This window comes from Gobius niger, assembly GCF_951799975.1.
Source record: "Gobius niger genome assembly, chromosome: 11".
Lineage (NCBI taxonomy): Eukaryota > Metazoa > Chordata > Actinopteri > Gobiiformes > Gobiidae > Gobius > Gobius niger.
Genome location: NC_136862.1, coordinates 29,374,834 through 29,391,442, shown reverse-complemented (window position 1 = coordinate 29,391,442; position 16,609 = coordinate 29,374,834). Strand labels below are relative to the sequence as shown.

The following is a 16,609-nucleotide window of genomic DNA, read 5'->3' as shown; positions in this document are numbered from 1 at the left end:
AATTTAAGCAAATAAATAACTAGAATCAAGCAAAATGTCCTCAGAAAATGTAATAATTTAAGGAAAACATTCTTATTTAGTGAAAAATTGTGGGTATTTTACTTAAATGTTGCTTGATTTAAGCGAAATTTTCTAAATTATACACATTTTTGAGCAAAATGTTCTTAATAAATACTAATATTTAAGGAGAATATTGCCCGTGCCCGGAGACCCATCTCCATGATGTGGAGCCAGGCTGATGGTCAGAATCACCTGGCTGGAGGATTCACCTATTGTACATGTTTTTAGTGTTAGGGGAAACGTACGCAGACACAGGGAGAACATGCTCCACACAGAAAGGCCCCGTCCTGGTGGGAATCGAACCCAGGACCTTTGAGCTGTGAAGCGGAGGCTCTAACCACTGTGCCACCGAGCCGCCCACTTTAAAGAAATTCTTAAATTAAGAGCTGTTGTGATCTTATTTTTTCCTAATATAAGAAAAAATATTATTTTTCTAAAGCTGAAGAAGATTCAAAAAGTTTTTCTTTCTTGTTACAAGAAAAATTAGCATGTTTTTTTTAGCAAATATATCTGAACAAGAAATGGCTAGATTTTATTTCCTAAAATAAGATTTTTTTTCTCAAGAAAACTTGCTGCTCGGCAAAACATTATTACTTTTTAGGGAAAAAATAAGAACTTGCAGTGCACTTTTGCAGTGTAGTCACATCTCCATGGAGACGAGCTGGAGACGTCCCGCTCCTGGTAGACTTACACTCGTGTGTTAGGAGAGCTGAGCCGCTCACAGCAAAGGCTCATGTTTGTTTGTACATTTATGAGGTATTTTTCAATGATGAAAATATCTGCCATAAAATAAATGCCTGTATTTCAATTTTATTTATTGGGTAAAATTCTAGACGGTGTGGCTTTAAGTATAGTCTACAGCAAATACTACATTCAGCTTGTATTGGAGTAATATTTGACCAGTAGTATCTGTACTTTTACTCAAGCAATGAAAAGCCAAGTACTTTAACCACCACAGATTACCGCACTACATGATTTGGTAACACTTTACAATACAGGCCGTTAAGTCCGTGGTACTTATAGTGGTAATTACAGGATCATTTCTAGGTTATTATTGTGGTACTAAAAATCATAATTACTAGTCATTAGGGTAAGGGGTCAGGGAGACACAGAGTTACCACTGTATCTCTCATTACTAAGAGATACAGTGGTAACTCTTAGTAATGAAGGTCATACTTCTATGTACTTTGGTACTTTAAATGATAGTTTCTAGTAGTTTCATTGATACATCTATGGTACTTATTGGTCATTCAAGAATTCTACAGCAGCAGTTCATAGGTAGTAAATGTGGTACTTGTTGGATTGTGTGACTATAAAACAACATAAAACAGCATTAGGGAAAACAAGAAGTACAACCTTCATTACTAAGAGCTACCACTGTATCTAGAAGTACATAACTTGTAATTCTCACTATAGTATCTATCCTTTAAGTACCACAATAAGTACCTAGAATAACCAGTGTAAATGCCACCATAAGTACCACTGTCATTACTACTGTAAGTACCAAGGACTTACCGGCCCGTAATGTAAAGTGTTGCCAAAGATTTTTTTCCTTTAGCCATATTGATTCCTCATCCTAAACATACTGTGTATTGTGTACAGATCAGGCTGCACGGCGCTGGCTCGTTTGCCGGTCTCAGCATCCTGAATTTGATTGCCAACTCCCAACAATTTGCTGCACGTCTCCCCCTGCTCTCTCCACCCCTTGCCATGCCGAATTGTCCTGTCAAAGCCAGAAAATCGTGTGGGTTGTGTCTGTTACGAGTTAAAATGAAGAAATGTGAGAAGGACACAAAATGAAGCAAGATGAAGATGTTTTATTAGACAGGACAGCTCAGGGTGAAAGAGGGTGAACATTCAGCAAGTTGTCAGAGTATGCCAGGCTATCGGGGCGCGTTCAGGAAAGGTTTTGTTTTTGCATGATGTTTTCCGAATACATAAAGTGAAATACAAGCCCTTTTTCAGTGTTTTTGAAGACCTTTACTTTACTTGAAATGTATTTTACAAGTAACTTATACTTTCTACTCCACTGCACTTCTAAAGGAGACGCCAGAGTGAAAATCAAGCTGAAATGGATGCAATACCACCCCCTAGTGGCTCGGGGTGGCTCCAGAAGGTTTACGAAAAAACATGGAAAATACTATTATTGCTGTTTCTTCCCATGACAGCACCGAGAAGAATGACATATGTTTCTGTTATATTTATTTTTTAAAGCGACACCGCGTAGAATTTTACACGTAAATAAAATTGAAATACAAGCATTTATTTTATGACAGATTTTTTCATAATTGAAAAATACCTCATGAATACAGAAACAAACATGTGCTTTAGCTGTGAGCGGCTCAGCTGTCCTAAGATGTGACTGTAACTTCACCGGGAGTGGGTACGTCTCCAACTCGTCTCCATGGAGATGTGAGTAAAGATTTAAATAGGTTAGGTCCTCATCCAAATCCATTCTTTGATTACCCACTGCAGTAATGTCTCGAGCTGGTCCATTAGGAGCATGTTTTTTACTTACGCGGTGTCCCTTTAAAGTTTCTCTTTGGGCTTTGATTGACAGGCCCTGGAGCACTGTGGAGGCCTTCTGCGCCTCTCGAGGGGCGGAGAGTCCCGCCTCTTTGCCCTTTATTGGAACAGACTGAGCAGCCATCATGGATCCTCTCTCGAATGGAGTAATTCATGTAAGTGGGAAAGAGGGCAGTCTATAAATATAAGTCTACAATAAAAAGTATAAATATTTCTGGAGTTGCAAAGTTATTATTTTCTTGAAAGGTGTGGCCTGGGGAAAACTTTGAATTGGAGCAGCCCATGACGAGCACAGACTGAAGATGAGTGGACGTTGTCTTGAGCTTTAGTCCATTGAGAGGCAGTGATGTTTATTCCAGTGTCCTGTTGCCAAGCTTCTTTCAGGTGACTGCAAATGGACTCAAGAATGCTCATTGTCCACTGTATAATCCTGCTGTCGCTTTGCCTCTGCCCAGGACTGCAGCTTGTAGCTATATCTGCCAGTCAAATAGATAAATCAAATAAAAATCAAGTGAAGGCATATATTTGGGCCTGAAAAAGGTAGAAAAACATTTACTCAAGTTTATGAAATCAAGTACATGACTGACTGACTTCATTGTTTGTGTTTAGAGTTTTGTGATGGTTTCGTTGCTTTCGAGACACAGCAACACATAAGAGGAAAAAAAAACACGTCCTCTTTTTGTTTACTCTACTTTGAATCTTATTGTGTGGCTACTATAACGTCGGTATCTCTTTAGGCTTTATTCAATAGCACAATAAACCTGGAAACAAAGCACATCCCCCAAAACGAGACCCCCGCAGAGCCCGAGCACCTGCCTCCTCCGGGAGCCGCTCAAATCAGCCTGTTTTTCTCACAGACCTGATTGGGGAGCGGTTTTTTTCCTTCTCTTTGTTCTGATGGAGCAGGATCAACATGGAGCCCCGCGGAGGATGCGCCGACGTCGGGGGAAATCGCACTTTTACAAACAATTTGGCTACAATTCGTTGCAGCGTTTTTATCTTCTCTAGCGAGTTTTGGAAACGCCGTCGAGCTCATGAGTGGATGGGACTGGGTTTGTGTAATGGAACGTTTAACAATTGTCTTTGTTGTTGTAGTTCGTAGACTTACTGTTCGACTGTTAAGACAAACGTGGAGTGTCTTGCTTCATTTGCACATATTTAAGTAACCCTGTTTTATTTGGACCATGTGCTCCAACCTCAGAACCAGATGCAGATCAGGGCACTTTCCATATAAAGGTCGTTGTCTATATCACATGTGTCAAACACAAGGCCTGCGGGCCAGATGCAGCCCGCGAGATGATTTATTGTGACTCCTCACACCTCCAGAGGCACTCCAGCTGCCCCTGCTGCCCTATCATCACCCCCACCATCGACGACACAAGCACTTTATCAAAGGCCACCACAGACCTTCCCTCCCCCTCGTTCCTCTCCATCCGCAAGGAGGATGTGCACCGGCTATTCCTAAGACTGAACCCGCGGAAGGCCCCCAGGCCGGATGGTGTCTCCCCCTCCACCCTGCGACACTGCGTGGAACAGCTGGCTCCGTCTTCACAGACATTTTCAACACCTCCCTGGAGTCATGCCATGTGCCGTCCTGCTTTAAATCGTCCACAATCGTCCCTGTTCCCAAGAAACCACGGATCACAGGGCTTAATGATTACCGGCCGGTGGCGCTGACGTCTGTGGTCATGAAGTCTTTTGAGCGCGTGGTCCTGCCACACCTCCAGGACATCACCGCCCCCTCCTGGACCTGCTGCAGTTTGTTTACAGAGCCAACAGGTCAGTGGACGACGCAGTCAATCTGGCTCTCCACTTCATCCTGGAGCATCTGGACTCCCCAGGATCCTGTTTGTGGACTTCAGCACCGTCCTCCCTGGACTGCTACGAGACAAGCTCTACCAGCTCAGCGTGCCCGACTCCCTCTGCACTGGAACTCCTCAGGGCTCATCTCGGACGGTGATGAGTCCACCTACAGGAGAGAGGTGGACCAGCTGGCGTCCTGGTGCAGCCACAACAACCTGGAGCTGAACGCCCAGAAGACAGTGGAGATGATCGTGGACTTCAGGAAAGACACAGCCCCACCGTCCACCCTCGTCCTGACAGACTCTCCCACCCCCATCTCCATTGTGGACTCCTTCTGTTTCCTGGGCACCACCATCACCAAGGACCTCAAATGGGAGCCAACCATCAGCTCCCTCATCAAGAAGGCCCAGCAGAGGATGTTCTTCCTGCGGCAGCTGAGGAAACTTAAGCTGCCGACCAAGATGCTGGTGCAGTTCTACACGGCCATCATCGAGTCCATCCACGCCTCCTCCATCACCGTGTGGTTCCTCGGCGCTACAGACGGGACAAGCACCGACTACAGCGCATTGTGTCTGCTGCTGAGAAGGTGATTGGCTGCGAGCTCCATCTCTCCAAGACCTGTTCACCTCCAGGACCCGGAGGCGTGTGGGTCGGATCACTGCTGACCCTTCTCACCCTGGACACGGACTATTCACCCCTCTACCCTCAGGCAGGAGGCTACGGTCTATCAAGACCCATGGATCCCACCACTTGAACAGTTTTTTTCCCCACCGCCATCAGACTCATGAACGATAAAGAGACCTAATAACTCAGTACAGACTGTAACCTGCTCTGTTGCACAATGTGGTCTGTCTGCACTTAGATCAACTGCTATCACTTCCATCCTATTGTTCTATATCAATTGTTGTCGTCTACAATAATTGACCTCTTATTTATATATTTATTTCAATATTCTTGTGCATGCCCCTAAAGCCTTATAGTTGAAAGTTTATAGCTTATTTTTATCTAAACTCTGTGTTATATGTTTGCATTGTTTAATGTTGCACGTATCACCAAGAAAAAAATCCTCATTTGTTTTTTTACGTTTTTTTTTAAGTTTTACTTTATTTATTAAGCGCACTCATTTATCCAAATATATTTATTGAATTTACAGTTAAAATCACATTGGTCACTCACACTTTGTTCACTCATACCCTTAACTGCATTCATCCACTCACTGGTTCACTCTGTCACGCACACATGCACACTTGAGGAGAGAGGGGCAGTCGAGACTTCAGACTAAAGGCTCGCAGTGGTATAGAGACATTACATTATTATAGAGAATACTCAAATATTGTATACATCCATCCATCCTGTACTGGCTCAGGATCAACAGAGGGTCCAGTCCATAACAAGATGGATGAGTATTGCTCGGCATCAAGGGAGCCCAGGAAGCAATCGCTGGATCACTTCCTGGGGACCCCCTCCGCCGTTCACACGGATATATATATATATATATATATATATATATATATATATATATATATATATATATATATATATATATATATATATATATATATATATATATATTCACCTTCATAACTATCCAAAAGTATAACAGTAAAAAATATTTGAAACCATCATACAGAGACAAATAAGTGTAAACATGATAAGGAAACATTATAGTAAAAAACAAAACAAAAAATGCCAACAAGTTAGGATTCAATATATTCCAATAAAGTATAAATAAAAATAATAATAATAAAAAATATTCTGAATCTGATTCTGATTCTGATTCTGATTGGAGAGCATGAAAAGTATGTCTCTGGCCCATTCCTGTGTGGCGTTATGGATTTTTTCAAGAAATAGCTGGAATGCTCACTCCAGCCACTAGGGGGCAGCTTAAATTTAAAGAAAGAAACGAAATAGAGATAAGAGATCAGGATATAAACAGCATGTTATAGCCACGTGGCAAATGGTCAGTCTGCCCCTGCTACAATAGTAACTTACTGCCATCGAATGTGGAGTGAATGAATAATGCATGTTCTCCCCGTGTTTGCGTAGGTTTCCTCCGGGCACTCCGGTTTCCCCTACCACTAAAAACATGTACAATAGGTGAATCCTCCAGCCTGGTGATTTTGCCTCCTGCCCCTTACGGGTCGCGTTGAGGTCAAAAGCAGAGGACAAATATCTCTACGGAGACAAAACTATATAAAGTCTACCTTAAAGGAACAGGCCACCATTTTTCCATACTGAGATATGTTCTTACCTGAGCTTAGACGAGTTGAGTTGATAACTTCAACCCATTTGGAGCTATAGGAATATACTGGGGGAGGCCAGATGCTAGCAACATCTTTGGTCTTTTTGCGTGACCGAGGGTACGCAGACCAGACAGGCGCACATCAACTCGTCTAAGCTCAGGTGAGAACATGTCTCAGTATGGAAATTGGTGGCCTGTTCCTTTAATCGTATTAAGTGTCGTAAAGCACAATATTACACTGTATGACTTATTTTAGATATTCAAGTGTTTGAAATGTCCTCTGTTGTGGATGTTTGTAGTTTTTCCATCCATTTTGACAACTAACAACTAAGGTGATATCCATCCTCCAGACATGGTAGACGGAACATACATCAAGATGCAAGATCAAGACATGTTCTCGAAGTCCAAGGCATTCCTCTGTGTTTCCAAGAAGAGCTTTTTGAAGTATCGTTCCAAAAAGTGATGAAACTCACGACTCACTGCATGGTCTGTTTCGGACAGAACTTCACTCTGCAGACGTGCACTTCGACTGTTACGAGTTCAAAACATATATAACTTTTCTGTGACAAGGAATATAAGGAACATATTACTTAAACATCCATCCATCCATCCATCCATGGGTGGACAATTAAATGTATGAGCGAAAAAATGCCAAACTCTCCCCAAATCAAAAGCAGCACCAAATCAGTTTGGGCTGATTTGGTGCTGCTTTTGATTTGGGAGAGTTTGGCATTTTGGGTTAACTTTGGGTTAAGGTCGTCAAAACAAAACACAAGAGAATGGGGATCAATCCTTTGTTCTGTGGCATTATTACTATTTTCAGTTTATGTTTTGTCAGAAGTAACTCAAAGTAGTGTCACTCAGTTACATTACTGAAACAGTAAATATGTCATACAAACATATTACATTTTTAAAGCTGTGGGAAGGAACGGGCCCAAGACGACCCACAAGGATAATGTTGTCCTTCCCATACAACATTATTTGGCTCAGCTTTCAAATGTAAAATATCAATGCTGATGAAGCAGGTTTGGAGGCCTGTGAGATTTCAGTCAGTTGCGCTCACGTTTTAAAATCGAGGCAGTGGAAAACTGAAAAGTCCACGGTGATTCTGTTGGGAATTTTTTTGTCTCACCTTTCTGTCATTACTGGGACAATCCACATGAAACAAAAACAGCCTCAACGATCAAAGCCTTCTCTGTCAGCGCCAGCAGGTCCAGTGATTCTCTCTGTAAGGTGTTCAAACGTGGTGACAATATTCCAAAACGTTTGCTTAATGTTTAAAGAAAGGCTTTTTCGCCAAAAAAAAAACGCCAGGTTTGTGAATCCAGTCACTACCAAATAATGATGAGGTTGTGTTGGTCCCTGCTCCATCTGACGCCTCCCTCAGGAGTGGGCGGAGTTTGTTTGTGAGTTTAACCATGGTCCGACGTTTTGACAAGAGCGAAAAACGAAACATCCCCAGTTTAACCTCTTAACTCCCGCCTGAACCGAGAGGATCTTTCTCCTCAGATTTTTTTTTCCATCATTTTTTGTTGGGTATTCAACTCATTTTTGTAACTTTTTTGTCATTTTTTCGTCCATTTTTTATCACATTTTTGTCACATTTTTTGTCATGCTTTTTGTCTTTTTTTTGTCATTTTTTGTCAATTTTTTTGTCACATTTTTTTCATTTTTTCGTCCATTTTTTATCAAATATTTGTCTTTTTTTGTTACATTTTGGTCATTTTTTGTCGAAGTTTTGTAATTTTTTCGTCAAATTTTTATCACATTTTTGTCATTTTTTTGTCACATTTTTGTCATTTTTTCATCATTTTTTCATCAATTTCTTGTCAATTTCTTGTGACATTTTTGAAGAAGAAGAAGAAGAAGAAGTCGCATTTTTGTAATTTTTTTGTCAAATTTTTATCACATTTTTCCTCACTTTTTTGTCAATGTTTTCTCTCTTTTTTGTCACATTTCCATCATTGTTTTCGTCTCAGTTTTGTTGTCATTTTTTGTTATTTTTTGGTCAAATTTTTATCACATTTTTGTCATTTTTTGGTCACATTTTTGTCACATTTTTTGTCACATTTTTTTGTCAAATTTTTTTCATTTTTTCGTCCATTTTTTATCAAATATTTGTCATTTTTTTGTTACATTTTGGTCATTTTTTGTCAAAGTTTTGTAATTTTTTCGTCAAATTTTTATCACATTTTTGTCATTTTTTTGTCACATTTTTGTAATTTTTTCATCATTTTTTTGTCAATTTCTTGTCAATTTCTTGTGACATTTTTGAAGAAGAAGAAGAAGAAGTCGCATTTTTGTAATTTTTTGGTAAAATTTTTATCACATTTTTCCTCACTTTTTTGTCAATGTTTTCTCACTTTTTTGTCACATTTCCATCATTGTTTTCATCTCAGTTTTGTTGCTATTTTCCAGCTTTTTTCCAGAAGTTTTTGGACTGGAAGCTAAACTGGAGAAAATGTGCTCCGTTCAGGTGGGAGTTAAGGGGTTAATCAACCCAGTCAGTCAGTCGGTCGGAGAGCTACTTATGCTTCCAAAACCACTTGTGTAAAATACATAGGTGAATAGGTGTGGTTCATCCGAGATTTCCAAGATGATCTATCCAAGAAAATGATACTCATACAGTACTTTACAATATTGACCCAGCTGTTCGCAGATTGTGTCCGGCATGTTGAGAACAAACAGAAAATGCATCTAAAATGTGAGTTATCCAGCGTATAGAGATGTAGAAAGGCCTGGGTGAGCGACTGGTTGGAGATCCCTGGTCCAGAGTCACATGCAGATACGTAAATGCACTCCCTCGGCCCTCCTTCATTCTGCTGGCTCAGCTACAACCCTCCACTACAACAGCAGAACCCCCTCGGCCTCACCCTCCCCATCTCCTCACTCTCACCAGCGATGTCAAGGCCAGAGCAGTCATCTGTACCCACCAGGTAAGCAGCACCAAACTTTATCTAATCAATATCAGGGAAGAGAGAGGAAGCTCAGATCCACTGAACAGACACTGCCTCCTGCTGGTGACGGAGTGCACAGCAGACTTGCAGACAGCACACTCAGCTCCTCTGACTTTATCTTTTTTTTTTGTCCATTTTTTTTTCACTTTTTCATCCCTGTTTTCATTTCATTTTTGTCATGTTTTTTTTTCAAGAAGCTTTTAGATTTAAGCCAAACAGGAGGAAATGTGCTCGGGTCAGGAGGGGGGTAAGTGTGTGTGTCTCAGCTGATATCTGTGGGAAAGACTGAGGAAAACCCACCCAGACCAGTCAGTGATGCTGATGAAAACTCGACATTCAGATGTTTCTCTGCTCACGAGAAAAACCCTGTCCCACGTCTTCCCTGACGGAGAAGGTAAGTGCGTATGTCACACGTAGATTCCACTGAAAAAAACATTCAAGATTTTTATTTGTCAATTCCTTTGACAGTGAATGGAGATGTTCATTCTCTCGTACTTGTTGTGCAGCGGGGGGTGGGGAGTAAGGGGTGGAAGCACAGGGAGGGAAGGGAAGGGAGGGAGTTCAGCTTCCTGATAGCCTGGTGGAAAAAATTGTTCTTCAGTCGACTGGACCACGTTGGGAAAACAGTAAAATCCACCGGCACCCTCCAACCTGGAGACTACAGAGTGATTCCAAGACAGCAAAGGGCATAAAGATCCCGTCAGACCTCGAAGCTAAGCAGGAAGGGTCTGGTCAGTCCTTGGATGGGAGACCGTTTGGAAACACCAAAGCCTAGTGAATGTAGTGAGTGAGTGAGTGGTTGGTGGTGGTTGGAGGGGCCGATGGCGCAGACTGGTAGCCTCGTTTCCATCACTCTACCCCAGGGCAGCTGTGGCTACAATAGTAGCTTACCACCACCGATTATAGAGTGAATGAATAATGCACAATATTGTAAAGCGACTTTGAGCTTCTGGAAAAGCAAATCTATGAGACTAATCCATCATAATGCACAATTATTAAGATTGTATATGTCCAGTTACATTTGCATGGCCAATTTAAATGCATATACACATATTCAATAGCTTAATCATTTTTCAACCACATAATATAGACATGTGACACCTGAACTTGGTTGCCTTCTGGTTTATTGCCATTAGCCATTTTCTTCTCTCTTCTTGACTGATGCTTGAAGAATTCTGTGCCATGACCGTTTGCTTCCATTTTCCCATCGCAAAAAGTAATTATACAAGAATTTCATTATTATTTTTGACAATTCTATCCTGATTCGTGAGTTAAAACCTCAAAAGAAGAATATGGGCTGTTTTATTCACTGCACTGACTGGTATAATCTAAAATGTCATTCCCATTCATAGTCCTCAGGCAACACTTTGCAAAGAACAAAATGGCTCTCTTTAAATGTTGGCCAGTTATTCATAGATGGGATGGCTGAGTGAAGTGCATGATGGGAGAACGTTTATAGAGCCTGACTGGTGTTGGGCAGGTGAAATGTGGGGGAATCAGGTGAGAAAATGACTCAACATCTGATGCCCCAAAGTTGGGCTCTGTCTGCTGGTAAAGCTGATGTTGTGGGTGAAGCTGTGATGAAGTGACTAACAGACAGTTAAGAAGAGTTCCTATGAATTTGTTATCTCACCGTTTTTTATCGTTAACTCATGTGCTACTACAAAATATACCAGCTCCAAACAATTGGGTTTATCAACAACAATCAGGCCACGTTCAAGACAATCCAAGATGTTTGAGCAGATGTTTTTACAAATAATATGTCAATTTAATATGGAATGACCCAGCAATGTCGAGAGAGTAGAATGAAACAGTCAGTGGCAGCTGAAGGTCTTTCAAACTGGGGAAGCTCATCATATTTTATTTATCTTATTTAATTTATATTCACTTTCATTATCAAAGACCTTCATAAACTTGTACTAATAATGTTAACCTGCATTTACACACAGCCTTTTTTTGCAAACAGGATTTATTTATTTATTACTCATTTATTTTGACTCATAGTAAAAAGTGTTTAAATGTAAAATGCAGTATTCCTACATCAGTGACTGAACAGTTCCCACAATGCCAACAAGGCGTAATCTGGAACAAAACACACAGGAAACCTGAAACTACACCAGAACTCAGCCCGGTCCAAACTAGGACTAAACAAAGAAACCGGGTCCACATTCGGGCTAACTGTTGTGCTTTTGTGCTTGTGTCATGATGTAGCTGTATGTGGCTAATAGCAGCTAACGCAGGAGGAGCTAACTCCAGAAAACATGTTTTACTCTCCACAGAAGTCTTGTTATCCCTCAAAAGTACATTCTTTCCAAAGCTTCCATAAAACATGTCGTCCATGACTGAAATAAAGTCCTTAAACTTAAACTGTAACAGTGAGAGCAGCTAATGCTAATGCTAATGCTAATGCTCCTCTCACAGACACAGAGCTGGAGCTGTCAGTCAAAGCTTTTTCCCCTCCCTTTTGTAGAGGCAGCCAATCAGCATTCAGCTGGTGGGTCGTACAACACCGGCCTTTGCTTTGAAGAGTTTCATAGTTAGCCAACCAAAAGCTGCTTTCTAAAAGAAAAATTGATGGGATTTCCTATAGAGCTTCAGGCAGCTCTGAGAGGGAAGACCGCACTGAAACACCTGATTGACAACTGACACATTTAACACACTTTAGTGCAGGGGTAGGTAAGTTTAGTTTTCATTGTCAATAGACCATGGGCTGAGCCTGCTAATTTTGGCCCTAGTAAAGCCCCACTTTCTACAAATAGTGGGGCTGCACATCATATATGGCCTAAATGGTGTTCTGCTGAGACATTTTAAAGGAAGTGACGGTATTTTTCACATTTCTAGTGTACTTTAAAGGGACTAAAGTATACAGAGTTTAAAAAATGTTTAAATTAAGTATTTTCCTCCCCTTCATGTTCCAGCCATGTCCAAATATGTAGAATGAGCTCAGGCCTGTTCACCACAACTGCCTCTAAAATCCTGCCCCGTCACTCAAAAACTTGTTACTTCAGGCCCGAAATGCCGTCATAATAGAGAAGGTGCAGTTACACGTATGACCTGAGGTGGCAGTATCAATCAATCAATCCATCTTTATTTATAGAGCGCTTTTCATACACAGGTGCATCGCAAAGTGCTTTGACATTTAAAAAAAGACATTAAAAACAATATGGCCCGTCAAACCCTCCCAATATATACAGTTATCACAATACACGTACACACACCTACACCCCCCACCCTTTAATCTACACTCATGCTCACACACAGAATCAAAATCAAGTACATAAGGCTGGGTACAGGTGACCAAGGTGAGGAAACACCATCAGTAGTGAGTATAAAATGGCCAACTTGCATCTAGCCCCTTTAACAGCATAATATTATTCTTTAAAATCCTCTTGAAGGCCAGAGGTTCTATGACAGAGGGCCAGTTTTGGCTCCCGGGCCTGACAGTGCCTTCCCCTGCTCCACTGGATGTATTATGTAATTTAATACCAACATCTGCAAAATGCAATATAATAAAGAAGCCGTAAAGTACAGTATTCCTCTTGCTCCACATTTCTGTATTCACTCTGCAGTTCCTTTGCAAATTCCCCCTTTCCCCTTCAAACAGCGTGCCTCTTTACCATCTCATCCCACAGCACATCTCTGGCTCCTTTCCATGTATATCCTAACATGCATAAAGATGAATCTTCATGAATGAGATACGTGCGGGCCTATAGTACATCTACACACATTTACATGTGCGGCACAGCCCTCTCCTCAGATCCCCGTCCCGCGGTGTGGGTTGTTTGGCAGAGAGTACTTGAAGGACATCTCTCCTACCGGCGCACGTCTAAAAATAGCTGCGAGTGTTTTCACCGAACCGGGGTGTGTGTGTGTACTCTGCGCGTACTTTTGTGAGTCGACGGTGCTTGTCGCTGATTTTTCTCCTCCGGGTTCTTGATTAGGAGAATACCAAAAAGGCAAGGGCGCTGAACTTAACTCAAAGTAAGCAGTTCAAGGAAAACGTTTGGAAACTGTGAATTGCCCCCAAGCTCTCGGTGAGGTGGGTTGGACTCTTTGACCGGAACTGTTTATCCTTTTAAACTTTAATTCATATAAGATATAATCCGTCCAAACGCAAAGACTAAAAGAAGAAGAAAGAAAATTGTACAGGTTGGTTGTCATTGCTTTTAACAGCCACACTAGGGGGCGCTGTGACAAAGTTCGTGCCACCTTTAAGCTCGCAATAAAAAGGGTATTCCTAATAAGGGCGGGATCTTCACTGTAGACTCCGCCCTCGTTTGACGTGTAGTTTGGTCGTAGCCGCGCCCGCGCCATTAGCTCTAATGCTAACGGGATGTCAATCAAAGTCCGGTCCTCATTCTATGGGTCCTCATTAGTTTAGGAGATTTAAAAGGGGGGTATTATGCTAAATGGACTTTTTCAAGCTTTACATCATGTTATTATGTCATTCCCTCATTAAAAACATGCCTGAAGTGTTGCCTGATGGCGGCCATTTTTGCCTGAGTCCTCCAAGGAACGCCCCCACCTCCTGGAGACGCCTCCGAGCTTTCGTCACCAGCCGAGTAACCAACCACTGCTCCTCAGCAGAACCCCCTCCCCACTGATGCCACAGACAGCGTGTGGAGGGGGCGTGTCGGAAAGGCTCAGAGGTTCTTAAAGAGACAGAGGCCTATTTCAAGACATTCACTACAGACATTTTGAGAGAGACATTTTATACAAGGCAGTTATTCTAATTTACTGCATTTACAGACCAACAGAAGGTTTGGTCATCATTGTAGTGTGATATAGACTGGTGCTATGTGATTGAAAAAAGAATAATACCCCTCTTTAAGAAATGTTCCTTACGAAAACCAGGCTGGTCCCTGTTATTGCGTTTTCACAGGAGGAATATCGAGCTGTAGAAAGTTTAGGAAAATTAGGCACCAGGCTTTAAAGTTGTTTTTAACGTGTTTAAAGTGCAATGCTTGCTTATGGAAGACTAGCTTGTTCTGCCGCCCCTACATGGAGGTACTTGTGGTTGTAAAGCAGTGAAACCAGCGGCCATTGGTCACGCGTTGCATTATGGGCAAGGGATTTTTTTTTTCAATCAATATTGATAGTTGGCGTAAAGCAACGATAAGAGCTCTGATTTGGACCATTTCGACCGCTGGAAAGTTGATGATTTAAAGCTTTTTTGTAGTAGTCTGTAGTCTGTAGTGTATTTTTTTTACAACCAGGACTGCGTACGTCAACAGACAGAAACATTTAGAGCTGAACTGCCGCTCATACGAAGAGAGAAGCTGTCCAAAGTGACGACCAGTCCTTGTTGGAGAAAAACATTTCTGACCCTTGAAGGCGACTGACCGAAGGTTGGACGAAGTGCAGGGTCTGAAACTGTGACAGATATTCGGAATATTCAAACAGGGATGAGAAATAAAGACAACATAGAATCCTTCTTTTGTCAATAAAGAGGAGGACAGTAAACAAGATCCTTTTTTAATTGTGGCCCAACTAGATCCACATACACATATATGCCATCTAAATGTATTTTATTCGTATTTTTCATGGGTCATCTGATGGTGTACAACGCAGCGGATCGACCACTAATTTGACAGACGGAAATTTAAACACTATATTTCACATCAGCACCATTTTGAAACTTTTCTCTGTGATTGGGACGAATTGAAATGATCTAAAAAGTGACAGTGTCAGTGCTGGGCTGATCCCATGTCATGTCTGTACCTATCCCTCTGTCCACTGTGGTCCACTATGGTCCACTATGGTCCACTATGGTCCACTAGGGTCCACTATGGTCCACTCCTGCCTACAAGCATTAATGTATATACAAATAAAAACAGTAATAATAGTAATAGGGGCAAGTGGGCAAGGGAAAGTTAGACGTATAGTATGTAGAGTATTCTTGTGTGCCTTTTTTGAGTTAACCTCATAACCCCCGCCTTAACCGAGCACATTTTCTCCAGTTCGACTTTACCCAAATCTAAAAGCGTCTCGACATCTCAATGTTTAATTGTGCTTTCGTCACGTTTTTTTTGGCGCTTTTTCAAAATTGCGTTATTGTTGCTTTTCCGGCATGTTTTGGACACTCTTCTCTTGCTTCTTTTTGGGTTTTTTGTTGCTTCTTCATCACTTTTTTTTGTTGCTTTTTTAATCCTCGTTTTCGTTTAAATTTGGGTAAATCCAAACTGGAGAAAATGTCCTCGGCTCAGGTGGGGGTAAAGAGGTTAACAGTAATTCCGGATACATCTCAGCAGGACTTATGCGGCGAACATAGCTGGAACAGGCGGATCACATTCTTTCCTATTGTGTGAACTCTGAGCCTTTCAGCCTCGGCTCCGTATAATGTTACACCTCCAGCAGAGTTGTTGAGTCTCATGGATTCACACTTCGAACGGTGTCTGATGTAGGAGGAAGAGTGTGAAGAGATGTGGGGGGAAAAACGGTCATATTCAACACAGAGATCATTTTACAAAGAAAACGGGGAATTCAGTCATTATTATTCAGTCATTCTGTCCAACGGTGGCCTCACAGTAACCATGGCGTAATGACAGGTATGTATATAAATGACAGAAAGGCTGTGGTGTTTTAGTCAAGAGCGAATCTCCTTTAAGAAGCCTATACGCAGACTCGGGAAGCATATGCAAACCTTATAGGAACCAATAACGTAATAACTCTGTTGGGCCAATAATGTAATAACCATTTACCGATAATGGGATTAATGGTAAGTTCCTGCTCCTGTATCTGAATCTGTGTCCTGTGTCTGAGGACTTCTTCCACCGCCGACTAAAACACAGCTTGGTACAATGATAATAGAATAATGATTAAAAAAACCAACATGATAATGCTTGTTCTCTTGAAAAAAAACTCTCCTTTTCTGCTACAGAGAACTATTGTAGCCACATCTGCTTTAGGGCTAGGCTGCCATACTGTGCCATTGGCTTCTCTGACCACCACCACACTCCGTCACACATGCCCAACATTCGTACATCTGCCATGTGAGTGAAGTGCCCTGCCCAAGGACACA

General features: G+C 41.6%; 1 long non-coding RNA gene across 1 annotated transcript in view; it reads left to right on the top strand.

Moving 5' to 3' along the window:
• The first annotated feature begins 11,583 nt into the window (after window positions 1–11,583).
• Window positions 11,584–16,609, top strand: part of LOC306970430 — a 441,258-nt gene continuing 436,232 nt past the window's right edge. The window contains exon 1 of the long non-coding RNA XR_013793393.1: window positions 11,584–11,598. This is a non-coding gene — a long non-coding RNA (uncharacterized lncRNA). The remainder of the gene's footprint in view (window positions 11,599–16,609) is intronic.